Source organism: Brachyhypopomus gauderio, unplaced genomic scaffold (genome assembly GCF_052324685.1).
Source record: "Brachyhypopomus gauderio isolate BG-103 unplaced genomic scaffold, BGAUD_0.2 sc131, whole genome shotgun sequence".
Classification (NCBI taxonomy): Eukaryota; Metazoa; Chordata; class Actinopteri; order Gymnotiformes; family Hypopomidae; genus Brachyhypopomus; species Brachyhypopomus gauderio.
The window spans coordinates 45,894-60,061 of record NW_027506952.1 but is presented as its reverse complement, the minus strand read 5'-3'; the positions used below and the strand labels follow the sequence as shown (position 1 = coordinate 60,061).

The 14,168-nt window shown below is 40.2% G+C and overlaps 13 non-coding genes across 13 annotated transcripts; all 13 read left to right on the top strand.

Annotated features, from left to right (window-relative positions):
- Nucleotides 1–648: 648 nt before the first annotated feature.
- On the top strand, nucleotides 649–720 carry trnac-gca (transfer RNA cysteine (anticodon GCA)). The gene has a single exon. It is a non-coding gene; the product is annotated as a tRNA-Cys (tRNA).
- A 656-nt stretch (nucleotides 721–1,376) lies between these two features.
- Nucleotides 1,377–1,448, top strand: trnac-gca (transfer RNA cysteine (anticodon GCA)). The gene has a single exon. It is a non-coding gene; the product is annotated as a tRNA-Cys (tRNA).
- Nucleotides 1,449–2,832: 1,384 nt separating this feature from the next.
- On the top strand, nucleotides 2,833–2,904 carry trnac-gca (transfer RNA cysteine (anticodon GCA)). Its single transcript has one exon. It is a non-coding gene; the product is annotated as a tRNA-Cys (tRNA).
- Nucleotides 2,905–3,560: 656 nt separating this feature from the next.
- Nucleotides 3,561–3,632, top strand: trnac-gca (transfer RNA cysteine (anticodon GCA)). The gene has a single exon. It is a non-coding gene; the product is annotated as a tRNA-Cys (tRNA).
- A 656-nt stretch (nucleotides 3,633–4,288) lies between these two features.
- On the top strand, nucleotides 4,289–4,360 carry trnac-gca (transfer RNA cysteine (anticodon GCA)). Its single transcript has one exon. It is a non-coding gene; the product is annotated as a tRNA-Cys (tRNA).
- Nucleotides 4,361–5,016: 656 nt separating this feature from the next.
- trnac-gca (transfer RNA cysteine (anticodon GCA)) lies at nucleotides 5,017–5,088 on the top strand. Its single transcript has one exon. It is a non-coding gene; the product is annotated as a tRNA-Cys (tRNA).
- A 656-nt stretch (nucleotides 5,089–5,744) lies between these two features.
- trnac-gca (transfer RNA cysteine (anticodon GCA)) lies at nucleotides 5,745–5,816 on the top strand. Its single transcript has one exon. It is a non-coding gene; the product is annotated as a tRNA-Cys (tRNA).
- Nucleotides 5,817–7,197: 1,381 nt separating this feature from the next.
- trnac-gca (transfer RNA cysteine (anticodon GCA)) lies at nucleotides 7,198–7,269 on the top strand. The gene has a single exon. It is a non-coding gene; the product is annotated as a tRNA-Cys (tRNA).
- A 1,320-nt stretch (nucleotides 7,270–8,589) lies between these two features.
- trnac-gca (transfer RNA cysteine (anticodon GCA)) lies at nucleotides 8,590–8,661 on the top strand. The gene has a single exon. It is a non-coding gene; the product is annotated as a tRNA-Cys (tRNA).
- A 1,382-nt stretch (nucleotides 8,662–10,043) lies between these two features.
- Nucleotides 10,044–10,115, top strand: trnac-gca (transfer RNA cysteine (anticodon GCA)). The gene has a single exon. It is a non-coding gene; the product is annotated as a tRNA-Cys (tRNA).
- A 1,320-nt stretch (nucleotides 10,116–11,435) lies between these two features.
- Nucleotides 11,436–11,507, top strand: trnac-gca (transfer RNA cysteine (anticodon GCA)). Its single transcript has one exon. It is a non-coding gene; the product is annotated as a tRNA-Cys (tRNA).
- Nucleotides 11,508–12,832: 1,325 nt separating this feature from the next.
- Nucleotides 12,833–12,904, top strand: trnac-gca (transfer RNA cysteine (anticodon GCA)). The gene has a single exon. It is a non-coding gene; the product is annotated as a tRNA-Cys (tRNA).
- Nucleotides 12,905–13,500: 596 nt separating this feature from the next.
- trnac-gca (transfer RNA cysteine (anticodon GCA)) lies at nucleotides 13,501–13,572 on the top strand. Its single transcript has one exon. It is a non-coding gene; the product is annotated as a tRNA-Cys (tRNA).
- The last annotated feature ends 596 nt before the right edge of the window (nucleotides 13,573–14,168 follow it).

Below are 14,168 nucleotides of genomic sequence, written 5' to 3'. Positions count from 1 at the left end.
CTGGATGTGTTTGCTTTACCCTGTTTGTTGTGATACTATGCAATTCTTGCCTTTTAAACATTTCGTATATGACCTTTTCAAGCAGTCCAATTCATTTTCAGTCAGATATCTTACGACATTGTTCTCTCTCAATCATCACTCATTAAAGGCTGCTGATTTCATTCCCAAACATATATCTTGTAATACTGGTGAATCTCATCATTACAGCATTTGAGGACGCTCATGATATCTCAATTTAACGATGCATGTGATTGGAATTCAAGTGATTACCACTTCTTCTCTAAATGGTCCTCATCGCAAACTTGAAAGACCTTCTGGCTGCTTGCAATTTCAACATGCACATGATATTTTGCTCATAGAGTGCACCCTTTGAACAAGTCCAAAAATATGTCATATGGATGGTGCCATTTCATAATATCATCCAGCAGTCACTGCTCAGGAAGTGCCAATGTGTTTAAAAATGGATTCCTGAGAAAAGCATTTGTTCAGGATTTATGCCACTGGGCGAGCATTTTTACTGTTACTCAAAGCATTCCTTTAGATTGTCACCTTCCAATATCTCCTGTAAGCTCCACATCAGGTATCTTGTGAGCATGTGTTTTTCCTGCTCATGTGCTCACATTGAGGTTGCAAATCACACTTCCTGCTGGGGGTATAGCTCAGTGGTAGAGCATTTGACTGCAGATCAAGAGGTCCCCAGTTCAACTCTGGGTGCCCCCTAGTGGCATCTGGATGTGTTTGCTTTACCCTGTTTGTTATGATACTATGCAATTCTTGCCTTTTTAACATTTCGTATATGACCTTTTCAAGCAGTCCAATTCATTTTCAGTCAGATATCTTACGACATTGTTCTCTCTCAATCATCACTCATTAAAGGCTGCTGATTTCATTCCCAAACATTTATCTTGTAATACTGGTGAATCTCATCATTACAGCATTTGAGGACGCTCATGATATCTCAATTTAACGACGCATGTGATTGGAATTCAAGCTATAACCACTTCTTCTCTAAATGGTCCTCATCGCAAACTTGAAAGACCTTCTGGCTGCTTGCAATTTCAACATGCACATGATATTTTGCTCATAGAGTGCACCCTTTGAACAAGTCCAAAAATATGTCATATGGATGGTGCCATTTCATAATATCATCCAGCAGTCACTGCTCAGGAAGTGCCAATGTGTTTAAAAATGGATTCCTGAGAAAAGCATTTGTTCAGGATTTACGCCACTGGGCGAGCATTTTTACTGTTACTCAAAGCATTCCTTTAGATTGTCACCTTCCAAAATCTCCTGTAAGCTCCACATCAGGTATCTTGTGAGCTTGTGTTTTTCCTGCTCATGTGCTCACATTGAGGTTGCAAATCCCACTTCCTCCTGGGGGTATAGCTCAGTGGTAGAGCATTTGACTGCAGATCAAGAGGTCTCCAGTTCAACTCTGGGTGCCCCCTAGTGGCATCTGGAAGTGTTTGCTTTACCCTGTTTGTTGTGATATCATGCAATTCTTGCCTTTTAAACATTTCGTATATGACCTTTTCAAGCAGTCCAATTCATTTTCAGTCAGATATCTTACGACATTATTCTCTCTCAATCATCACTCATTAAAGGCTGCTGATTTAATTCCCAAACATATATCTTGTAATACTGGTGAATCTCATCATTACAGCATTTGAGGACGCTCATGATATCTCAATTTAACGACGCATGTGATTGGAATTCAAGTGATTACCACTTCTTCTCTAAATGGTCCTCATCGCAAACTTGAAAGACCTTCTGGCTGCTTGCAATTTCAACATGCACATGATATTTTGCTCATAGAGTGCACCCTTTGAACAAGTCCAAAAATATGTCATATGGATGGTGCCATTTCATAATATCATCCAGCAGTCACTGCTCAGGAAGTGCCAATGTGTTTTAAAATGGATTCCTGAGAAAAGCATTTGTTCAGGATTTACGCCACTGGGCGAGCATTTTTACTGTTACTCAAAGCATTCCTTTAGATTGTCACCTTCCATTATCTCCTGTAAGCTCCACATCAGGTATCTTGTGAGCTTGTGTTTTTCCTGCTCATGTGCTCACATTGAGGTTGCAAATCACCCTTCCTGCTGCGGGTATAGCTCAGTGGTAGAGCATTTGACTGCAGATCAAGAGGTCCCCAGTTCAACTCTGGGTGCCTCCTAGTGACATCTGGATGTGTTTGCTTTACCCTGTTTGTTGTTATACTATGCAATTCTTGCCTTTTAAACATTTCGTATATGACCTTTTCAAGCAGTCCAATTCATTTTCAGTCAGATATCTTACGACATTGTTCTCTCTCAATCATCACTCATTAAAGGCTACTGATTTCATTCCCAAACAAATATCTTGTAATACTGGTGAATCTCATCATTACAGCATTTGAGGACGCTCATGATATCTCAATTTAACGACGCATGTGATTGGAATTCAAGCTATAACCACTTCTTCTCTAAATGGTCCTCATCGCAAACTTGAAAGACCTTCTGGCTGCTTGCAATTTCAACATGCACATGATATTTTGCTCATAGAGTGCACCCCTTGAACAAGTCTAAAAATATGTCATATGGATGGTGCCATTTCATAATATCATCCAGCAGTCACTGCTCAGGAAGTGCCAATGTGTTTAAAAATGGATTCCTGAGAAAAGCATTTGTTCAGGATTTACGCCACTGGGCGAGCATTTTTACTGTTACTCAAAGCATTCCTTTAGATTGTCACCTTCCAAAATCTCCTGTAAGCTCCACATCAGGTATCTTGTGAGCTTGTGTTTTTCCTGCTCATGTGCTCACATTGAGGTTGCAAATCACACTTCCTGCTGGGGGTATAGCTCAGTGGTAGAGCATTTGACTGCAGATCAAGAGGTCCCCAGTTCAACTCTGGGTGCCCCCTAGTGGCATCTGGATGTGTTTGCTTTACCCTGTTTGTTGTGATACTATGCAATTCTTGCCTTTTAAACATTTCGTATATGACCTTTTCAAGCAGTCCAATTCATTTTCAGTCAGATATCTTACGACATTGTTCTCTCTCAATCATCACTCATTAAAGGCTACTGATTTCATTCCCAAACAAATATCTTGTAATACTGGTGAATCTCATCATTACAGCATTTGAGGACGCTCATGATATCTCAATTTAACGACGCATGTGATTGGAATTCAAGTGATTACCACTTCTTCTCTAAATGGTCCTCATCGCAAACTTGAAAGACCTTCTGGCTGCTTGCAATTTCAACATGCACATGATATTTTGCTCATAGAGTGCACCCTTTGAACAAGTCTAAAAATATGTCATATGGATGGTGCCATTTCATAATATCATCCAGCAGTCACTGCTCAGGAAGTGCCAATGTGTTTAAAAATGGATTCCTGAGAAAAGCATTTGTTCAGGATTTACGCCACTGGGCGAGCATTTTTACTGTTACTCAAAGCATTCCTTTAGATTGTGACCTTCCAATATCTCCTGTAAGCTCCACATCAGGTATCTTGTGAGCTTGTGTTTTTCCTGCTCATGTGCTCACATTGAGGTTGCAAATCACACTTCCTGCTGGGGGTATAGCTCAGTGGTAGAGCATTTGACTGCAGATCAAGAGGTCCCCAGTTCAACTCTGGGTGCCCCCTAGTGGCATCTGGATGTGTTTGCTTTACCCTGTTTGTTGTGATACTATGCAATTCTTGCCTTTTAAACATTTCGTATATGACCTTTTCAAGCAGTCCAATTCATTTTCAGTCAGATATCTTACGACATTGTTCTCTCTCAATCATCACTCATTAAAGGCTGCTGATTTCATTCCCAAACATATATCTTGTAATACTGGTGAATCTCATCATTACAGCATTTGAGGACGCTCATGATATCTCAATTTAACGATGCATGTGATTGGAATTCAAGTGATTACCACTTCTTCTCTAAATGGTCCTCATCGCAAACTTGAAAGACCTTCTGGCTGCTTGCAATTTCAACATGCACATGATATTTTGCTCATAGAGTGCACCCTTTGAACAAGTCCAAAAATATGTCATATGGATGGTGCCATTTCATAATATCATCCAGCAGTCACTGCTCAGGAAGTGCCAATGTGTTTAAAAATGGATTCCTGAGAAAAGCATTTGTTCAGGATTTATGCCACTGGGCGAGCATTTTTACTGTTACTCAAAGCATTCCTTTAGATTGTCACCTTCCAATATCTCCTGTAAGCTCCACATCAGGTATCTTGTGAGCATGTGTTTTTCCTGCTCATGTGCTCACATTGAGGTTGCAAATCACACTTCCTGCTGGGGGTATAGCTCAGTGGTAGAGCATTTGACTGCAGATCAAGAGGTCCCCAGTTCAACTCTGGGTGCCCCCTAGTGGCATCTGGATGTGTTTGCTTTACCCTGTTTGTTATGATACTATGCAATTCTTGCCTTTTTAACATTTCGTATATGACCTTTTCAAGCAGTCCAATTCATTTTCAGTCAGATATCTTACGACATTGTTCTCTCTCAATCATCACTCATTAAAGGCTGCTGATTTCATTCCCAAACATATATCTTGTAATACTGGTGAATCTCATCATTACAGCATTTGAGGACGCTCATGATATCTCAATTTAACGACGCATGTGATTGGAATTCAAGCTATAACCACTTCTTCTCTAAATGGTCCTCATCGCAAACTTGAAAGACCTTCTGGCTGCTTGCAATTTCAACATGCACATGATATTTTGCTCATAGAGTGCACCCCTTGAACAAGTCTAAAAATATGTCATATGGATGGTGCCATTTCATAATATCATCCAGCAGTCACTGCTCAGGAAGTGCCAATGTGTTTAAAAATGGATTCCTGAGAAAAGCATTTGTTCAGGATTTACGCCACTGGGCGAGCATTTTTACTGTTACTCAAAGCATTCCTTTAGATTGTCACCTTCCAAAATCTCCTGTAAGCTCCACATCTGGTATCTTGTGAGCTTGTGTTTTTCCTGCTCATGTGCTCACATTGAGGTTGCAAATCACACTTCCTGCTGGGGGTATAGCTCAGTGGTAGAGCATTTGACTGCAGATCAAGAGGTCCCCAGTTCAACTCTGGGTGCCCCCTAGTGGCATCTGGATGTGTTTGCTTTACCCTGTTTGTTGTGATACTATGCAATTCTTGCCTTTTAAACATTTCGTATATGACCTTTTCAAGCAGTCCAATTCATTTTCAGTCAGATATCTTACGACATTGTTCTCTCTCAATCATCACTCATTAAAGGCTGCTGATTTCATTCCCAAACATATATCTTGTAATACTGGTGAATCTCATCATTACAGCATTTGAGGACGCTCATGATATCTCAATTTAACGACGCATGTGATTGGAATTCAAGTGATTACCACTTCTTCTCTAAATGGTCCTCATCGCAAACTTGAAAGACCTTCTGGCTGCTTGCAATTTCAACATGCACATGATATTTTGCTCATAGAGTGCACCCTTTGAACAAGTCTAAACATATGTCATATGGATGGTGCCATTTCATAATATCATCCAGCAGTCACTGCTCAGGAAGTGCCAATGTGTTTAAAAATGGATTCCTGAGAAAAGCATTTGTTCAGGATTTACGCCACTGGGCGAGCATTTTTACTGTTACTCAAAGCATTCCTTTAGATTGTCACCTTCCAATATCTCCTGTAAGCTCCACATCAGGTATCTTGTGAGCTTGTGTTTTTCCTGCTCATGTGCTCACATTGAGGTTGCAAATCACACTTCCTGCTGGGGGTATAGCTCAGTGGTAGAGCATTTGACTGCAGATCAAGAGGTCCCCAGTTCAACTCTGGGTGCCCCCTAGTGGCATCTGGATGTGTTTGCTTTACCCTGTTTGTTATGATACTATGCAATTCTTGCCTTTTAAACATTTCGTATATGACCTTTTCAAGCAGTCCAATTCATTTTCAGTCAGATATCTTACGACATTGTTCTCTCTCAATCATCACTCATTAAAGGCTGCTGATTTCATTCCCAAACATATATCTTGTAATACTGGTGAATCTCATCATTACAGCATTTGAGGACGCTCATGATATCTCAATTTAACGACGCATGTGATTGGAATTCAAGTGATTACTACTTCTTCTCTAAATGGTCCTCATCGCAAACTTGAAAGACCTTCTGGCTGCTTGCAATTTCAACATGCACATGATATTTTGTTCATAGAGTGCACCCTTTGAACAAGTCTAAAAATATGTCATATGGATGGTGCCATTTCATATCATCATCCAGCAGTCATTGCTCAGGAAGTGCCAATTTGTTCTAAAATGGATTCCTGAGAAAAGCATTTGTTCAGGATTTACGCCACTGGGCGAGCATTTTTACTGTTACTCAAAGCATTCCTTTAGATTGTCACCTTCCAATATCTCCTGTAAGCTCCACATCAGGTATCTTGTGAGCTTGTGTTTTTCCTGCTCATGTGCTCACATTGAGGTTGCAAATCACACTTCCTGCTGAGGGTATAGCTCAGTGGTAGAGCATTTGACTGCAGATCAAGAGGTCCCCAGTTCAACTCTGGGTGCCCCCTAGTGACATCTGGAAGTGTTTGCTTTACCCTGTTTGTTGTGATATCATGCAATTCTTGCCTTTTAAACATTTCGTATATGACCTTTTCAAGCAGTCCAATTCATTTTCAGTCAGATATCTTACGACATTATTCTCTCTCAATCATCACTCATTAAAGGCTGCTGATTTCATTCCCAAACATATATCTTGTAATACTGGTGAATCTCATCATTACAGCATTTGAGGACGCTCATGATATCTCAATTTAACGACGCATGTGATTGGAATTCAAGTGATTACCACTTCTCTAAATGGTCCTCATCGCAAACTTGAAAGACCTTCTGGCTGCTTGCAATTTCAACATGCACATGATATTTTGCTCATAGAGTGCACCCTTTGAACAAGTCCAAAAATATGTCATATGGATGGTGCCATTTCATAATATCATCCAGCAGTCACTGCTCAGGAAGTGCCAATGTGTTTTAAAATGGATTCCTGAGAAAAGCATTTGTTCAGGATTTACGCCACTGGGCGAGCATTTTTACTGTTACTCAAAGCATTCCTTTAGATTGTCACCTTCCAATATCTCCTGTAAGCTCCACATCAGGTATCTTGTGAGCTTGTGTTTTTCCTGCTCATGTGCTCACATTGAGGTTGCAAATCACCCTTCCTGCTGGGGGTATAGCTCAGTGGTAGAGCATTTGACTGCAGATCAAGAGGTCCCCAGTTCAACTCTGGGTGCCCCCTAGTGACATCTGGATGTGTTTGCTTTACCCTGTTTGTTGTTATACTATGCAATTCTTGCCTTTTAAACATTTCGTATATGACCTTTTCAAGCAGTCCAATTCATTTTCAGTCAGATATCTTACGACATTGTTCTCTCTCAATCATCACTCATTAAAGGCTACTGATTTCATTCCCAAACAAATATCTTGTAATACTGGTGAATCTCATCATTACAGCATTTGAGGACGCTCATGATATCTCAATTTAACGACGCATGTGATTGGAATTCAAGTGATTACCAGTTCTTCTCTAAATGGTCCTCATCGCAAACTTGAAAGACCTTCTGGCTGCTTGCAATTTCAACATGCACATGATATTTTGCTCATAGAGTGCACCCCTTGAACAAGTCTAAAAATATGTCATATGGATGGTGATTCCTGAGAAAAGCATTTGTTCAGGATTTACGCCACTGGTCGAGCATTTTTACTGTTACTCAAAGCATTCCTTTAGATTGTCGCCTTCCAAAATCTCCTGTAAGCTCCCCATCAGGTATCTTGTGATCTTGTGTTTTTCCTGCTCATGTGCTCACATTGAGGTTGCAAATCACACTTCCTGCTGGGGGTATAGCTCAGTGGTAGAGCATTTGACTGCAGATCAAGAGGTTTCCAGTTCAACTCTGGGTGCCCCCTAGTGGCATCTGAAAGTGTTTGCTTTACCCTGTTTGATGTGATACTATGCAATTCTTGCCTTTTAAACATTTCGTATATAACCTTTTCAAGCAGTCCAATTCATTTTCAGTCAGATATCTTACGAGATTGTTCTTTCTCAATCATCACTCATTAAAGGCTGCTGAATTCATTCCCAAACATGTATCTTGTAATACTGGTGAATCTCATCATTACAGCATTTGAGGATGCTCATGATATTTCAATTTAATGACGCATGTGATTGGAATTCAAGTGATTACCACTTCTTCTCTAAATGGTCCTCATCGCAAACTTGAAAGACCTTCTGGCTGCTTGCAATTTCAACATGCACATGATATTTTGCTCATAGAGTGCACCCTTTGAACAAGTCCAAAAATATGTCGGATGGTGCTATTTCATAATATCATCCAGCAGTCACTGCTCAGGAAGTGCCAATTTGTTTAAAAATGGATTCCTGAGAAAAGCATTTGTTCAGGATTTACGCCACTGGTCGAGCATTTTTACTGTTACTCAAAGCATTCCTTTAGATTGTCGCCTTCCAAAATCTCCTGTAAGCTCCAGATCAGGTATATTGTGAGCGTGTGTTTTTCTTGCTCATGTGCTCACATTGAGGTTGCAAATCACACTTCCTGCTGGGGGTATAGCTCAGTGGTAGAGCATTTGACTGCAGATCAAGAGGTCCCCAGTTCAACTCTGGGTGCCCCCTAGTGGCATCTGGATGTGTTTGCTTTACCCTGTTTGTTATGATACTATGCAATTCTTGCCTTTTAAACATTTCGTATATGACCTTTTCAAGCAGTCCAATTAATTTTCAGTCAGATATCTTACGTCATTGTGCTCTCTCAATCATCAATCATTAAAGGCTGCTGATTTCATTCCCAAACATATATCTTGTAATACTGGTGAATCTCATCATTACAGCATTTGAGGATGCTCATGATATCTTAATTTAACGAGACATGTGATTGGAATTCAAGTGATTACCACTTCTTCTCTAAATGGTCCTCATCGCAAACTTGAAAGACCTTCTGGCTGCTTGCAATTTCAACATGCACATGATATTTTGCTCATAGAGTGCACCCTTTGAACAAGTCCAAAAATATGTCATATGGATGGTGCCATTTCATAATATCATCCAGCAGTCACTGCTCAGGAAGTGCCAATGTGTTTAAAAATGGATTCCTGAGAAAAGCATTTGTTCAGGATTTACGCCACTGGGCGAGCATTTTTACTGTTACTCAAAGCATTCCTTTAGATTCTCACCTTCCAAAAATCTCCTGTAAGCTCCCCATCAGGTATCTTGTGAGCTTGTGTTTTTCCTGCTCATGTGCTCACATTGAGGTTGCAAATCCCACTTCCTGCTGGGGATATAGATCAGTGGTAGAGTGTTTGACGGCAGATCAAGAGGTCCCCAGTTCAACTCTGGGTGCCCCCTAGTGACATCTGGAAGTGTTTGCTTTACCCTGTTTGTTGTGATATCATGCAATTCTTGCCTTTTAAACATTTCGTATATGACCTTTTCAAGCAGTCCAATTCATTTTCAGTCAGATATCTTACGACATTATTCTCTCTCAATCATCACTCATTAAAGGCTGCTGATTTCATTCCCAAACATATATCTTGTAATACTGGTGAATCTCATCATTACAGCATTTGAGGACGCTCATGATATCTCAATTTAACGACGCATGTGATTGGAATTCAAGTGATTACCACTTCTCTAAATGGTCCTCATCGCAAACTTGAAAGACCTTCTGGCTGCTTGCAATTTCAACATGCACATGATATTTTGCTCATAGAGTGCACCCTTTGAACAAGTCCAAAAATATGTCATATGGATGGTGCCATTTCATAATATCATCCAGCAGTCACTGCTCAGGAAGTGCCAATGTGTTTTAAAATGGATTCCTGAGAAAAGCATTTGTTCAGGATTTACGCCACTGGGCGAGCATTTTTACTGTTACTCAAAGCATTCCTTTAGATTGTCACCTTCCAATATCTCCTGTAAGCTCCACATCAGGTATCTTGTGAGCTTGTGTTTTTCCTGCTCATGTGCTCACATTGAGGTTGCAAATCACCCTTCCTGCTGGGGGTATAGCTCAGTGGTAGAGCATTTGACTGCAGATCAAGAGGTCCCCAGTTCAACTCTGGGTGCCCCCTAGTGACATCTGGATGTGTTTGCTTTACCCTGTTTGTTGTTATACTATGCAATTCTTGCCTTTTAAACATTTCGTATATGACCTTTTCAAGCAGTCCAATTCATTTTCAGTCAGATATCTTACGACATTGTTCTCTCTCAATCATCACTCATTAAAGGCTACTGATTTCATTCCCAAACAAATATCTTGTAATACTGGTGAATCTCATCATTACAGCATTTGAGGACGCTCATGATATCTCAATTTAACGACGCATGTGATTGGAATTCAAGTGATTACCACTTCTTCTCTAAATGGTCCTCATCGCAAACTTGAAAGACCTTCTGGCTGCTTGCAATTTCAACATGCACATGATATTTTGCTCATAGAGTGCACCCCTTGAACAAGTCTAAAAATATGTCATATGGATGGTGATTCCTGAGAAAAGCATTTGTTCAGGATTTACGCCACTGGTCGAGCATTTTTACTGTTACTCAAAGCATTCCTTTAGATTGTCGCCTTCCAAAATCTCCTGTAAGCTCCCCATCAGGTATCTTGTGATCTTGTGTTTTTCCTGCTCATGTGCTCACATTGAGGTTGCAAATCACACTTCCTGCTGGGGGTATAGCTCAGTGGTAGAGCATTTGACTGCAGATCAAGAGGTTTCCAGTTCAACTCTGGGTGCCCCCTAGTGGCATCTGAAAGTGTTTGCTTTACCCTGTTTGATGTGATACTATGCAATTCTTGCCTTTTAAACATTTCGTATATAACCTTTTCAAGCAGTCCAATTCATTTTCAGTCAGATATCTTACGAGATTGTTCTTTCTCAATCATCACTCATTAAAGGCTGCTGAATTCATTCCCAAACATGTATCTTGTAATACTGGTGAATCTCATCATTACAGCATTTGAGGATGCTCATGATATTTCAATTTAATGACGCATGTGATTGGAATTCAAGTGATTACCACTTCTTCTCTAAATGGTCCTCATCGCAAACTTGAAAGACCTTCTGGCTGCTTGCAATTTCAACATGCACATGATATTTTGCTCATAGAGTGCACCCTTTGAACAAGTCCAAAAATATGTCGGATGGTGCTATTTCATAATATCATCCAGCAGTCACTGCTCAGGAAGTGCCAATTTGTTTAAAAATGGATTCCTGAGAAAAGCATTTGTTCAGGATTTACGCCACTGGTCGAGCATTTTTACTGTTACTCAAAGCATTCCTTTAGATTGTCGCCTTCCAAAATCTCCTGTAAGCTCCAGATCAGGTATATTGTGAGCGTGTGTTTTTCTTGCTCATGTGCTCACATTGAGGTTGCAAATCACACTTCCTGCTGGGGGTATAGCTCAGTGGTAGAGCATTTGACTGCAGATCAAGAGGTCCCCAGTTCAACTCTGGGTGCCCCCTAGTGGCATCTGGATGTGTTTGCTTTACCCTGTTTGTTATGATACTATGCAATTCTTGCCTTTTAAACATTTCGTATATGACCTTTTCAAGCAGTCCAATTAATTTTCAGTCAGATATCTTACGTCATTGTGCTCTCTCAATCATCAATCATTAAAGGCTGCTGATTTCATTCCCAAACATATATCTTGTAATACTGGTGAATCTCATCATTACAGCATTTGAGGATGCTCATGATATCTTAATTTAACGAGACATGTGATTGGAATTCAAGTGATTACCACTTCTTCTCTAAATGGTCCTCATCGCAAACTTGAAAGACCTTCTGGCTGCTTGCAATTTCAACATGCACATGATATTTTGCTCATAGAGTGCACCCTTTGAACAAGTCCAAAAATATGTCATATGGATGGTGCCATTTCATAATATCATCCAGCAGTCACTGCTCAGGAAGTGCCAATGTGTTTAAAAATGGATTCCTGAGAAAAGCATTTGTTCAGGATTTACGCCACTGGGCGAGCATTTTTACTGTTACTCAAAGCATTCCTTTAGATTCTCACCTTCCAAAAATCTCCTGTAAGCTCCCCATCAGGTATCTTGTGAGCTTGTGTTTTTCCTGCTCATGTGCTCACATTGAGGTTGCAAATCCCACTTCCTGCTGGGGATATAGATCAGTGGTAGAGTGTTTGACGGCAGATCAAGAGGTCCCCAGTTCAACTCTCGGTGCCCCCTAGTGGCGTCTGGAAGTGTTTGCTTTACCCTGTATGTTGTGATACTATGCTATTCTTGCCTTTTAAACATTTCGTATATGACTTTTTCAAGCAGTCCAATTAATTTTCAGTCAGATATCTTACGTCATTGTGCTCTCTCAATCATCAATCATTAAAGGCTGCTGATTTCATTCCCAAACATATATCTTGTAATACTGGTGAATCTCATCATTACAGCATTTGAGGATGCTCATGATATCTTAATTTAACGAGACATGTGATTGGAATTCAAGTGATTACCACTTCTTCTCTAAATGGTCCTCATCGCAAACTTGAAAGACCTTCTGGCTGCTTGCAATTTCAACATGCACATGATATTTTGCTCATAGAGTGCACCCTTTGAACAAGTCTAAAAATATGTCATATGGATGGTGATTCCTGAGAAAAGCATTTGTTCAGGATTTACGCCACTGGTCGAGCATTTTTACTGTTACTCAAAGCATTCCTTTAGATTGTCGCCTTCCAAAATCTCCTGTAAGCTCCCCATCAGGTATCTTGTGATCTTGTGTTTTTCCTGCTCATGTGCTCACATTGAGGTTGCAAATCACACTTCCTGCTGGGGGTATAGCTCAGTGGTAGAGCATTTGACTGCAGATCAAGAGGTTCCCAGTTCAACTCTGGGTGCCCCCTAGTGGCATCTGAAAGTGTTTGCTTTACCCTGTTTGATGTGATACTATGCAATTCTTGCCTTTTAAACATTTCGTATATAACCTTTTCAAGCAGTCCAATTCATTTTCAGTCAGATATCTTACGAGATTGTTCTTTCTCAATCATCACTCATTAAAGGCTGCTGAATTCATTCCCAAACATGTATCTTGTAATACTGGTGAATCTCATCATTACAGCATTTGAGGATGCTCATGATATTTCAATTTAACGACGCATGTGATTGGAATTCAAGTGATTACCACTTCTTCTCTAAATGGTCCTCATCGCAAACTTGAAAGACCTTCTGGCTGCTTGCAATTTCAACATGCACATGATATTTTGCTCATAGAGTGCACCCTTTGAACAAGTCTAAAAATATGTCATATGGATGGTGATTCCTGAGAAAAGCATTTGTTCAGGATTTACGCCACTGGTCGAGCATTTTTACTGTTACTCAAAGCATTCCTTTAGATTGTCGCCTTCCAAAATCTCCTGTAAGCTCCCCATCAGGTATCTTGTGATCTTGTGTTTTTCCTGCTCATGTGCTCACATTGAGGTTGCAAATCACACTTCCTGCTGGGGGTATAGCTCAGTGGTAGAGCATTTGACTGCAGATCAAGAGGTTCCCAGTTCAACTCTGGGTGCCCCCTAGTGGCATCTGAAAGTGTTTGCTTTACCCTGTTTGATGTGATACTATGCAATTCTTGCCTTTTAAACATTTCGTATATAACCTTTTCAAGCAGTCCAATTCATTTTCAGTCAGATATCTTACGAGATTGTTCTTTCTCAATCATCACTCATTAAAGGCTGCTGAATTCATTCCCAAACATGTATCTTGTAATACTGGTGAATCTCATCATTACAGCATTTGAGGATGCTCATGATATTTCAATTTAACGACGCATGTGATTGGAATTCAAGTGATTACCACTTCTTCTCTAAATGGTCCTCATCGCAAACTTGAAAGACCTTCTGGCTGCTTGCAATTTCAACATGCACATGATATTTTGCTCATAGAGTGCACCCTTTGAACAAGTCCAAAAATATGTCGGATGGTGCTATTTCATAATATCATCCAGCAGTCACTGCTCAGGAAGTGCCAATTTGTTTAAAAATGGATTCCTGAGAAAAGCATTTGTTCAGTATTTACGCCACTGGGCGAGCATTTTTACTGTTACTCGAAGCATTCCTTTAGATTGTCACCTTCCAAAATCTCCTGTAAGCTCCACATCAGGTATCTTGTGAG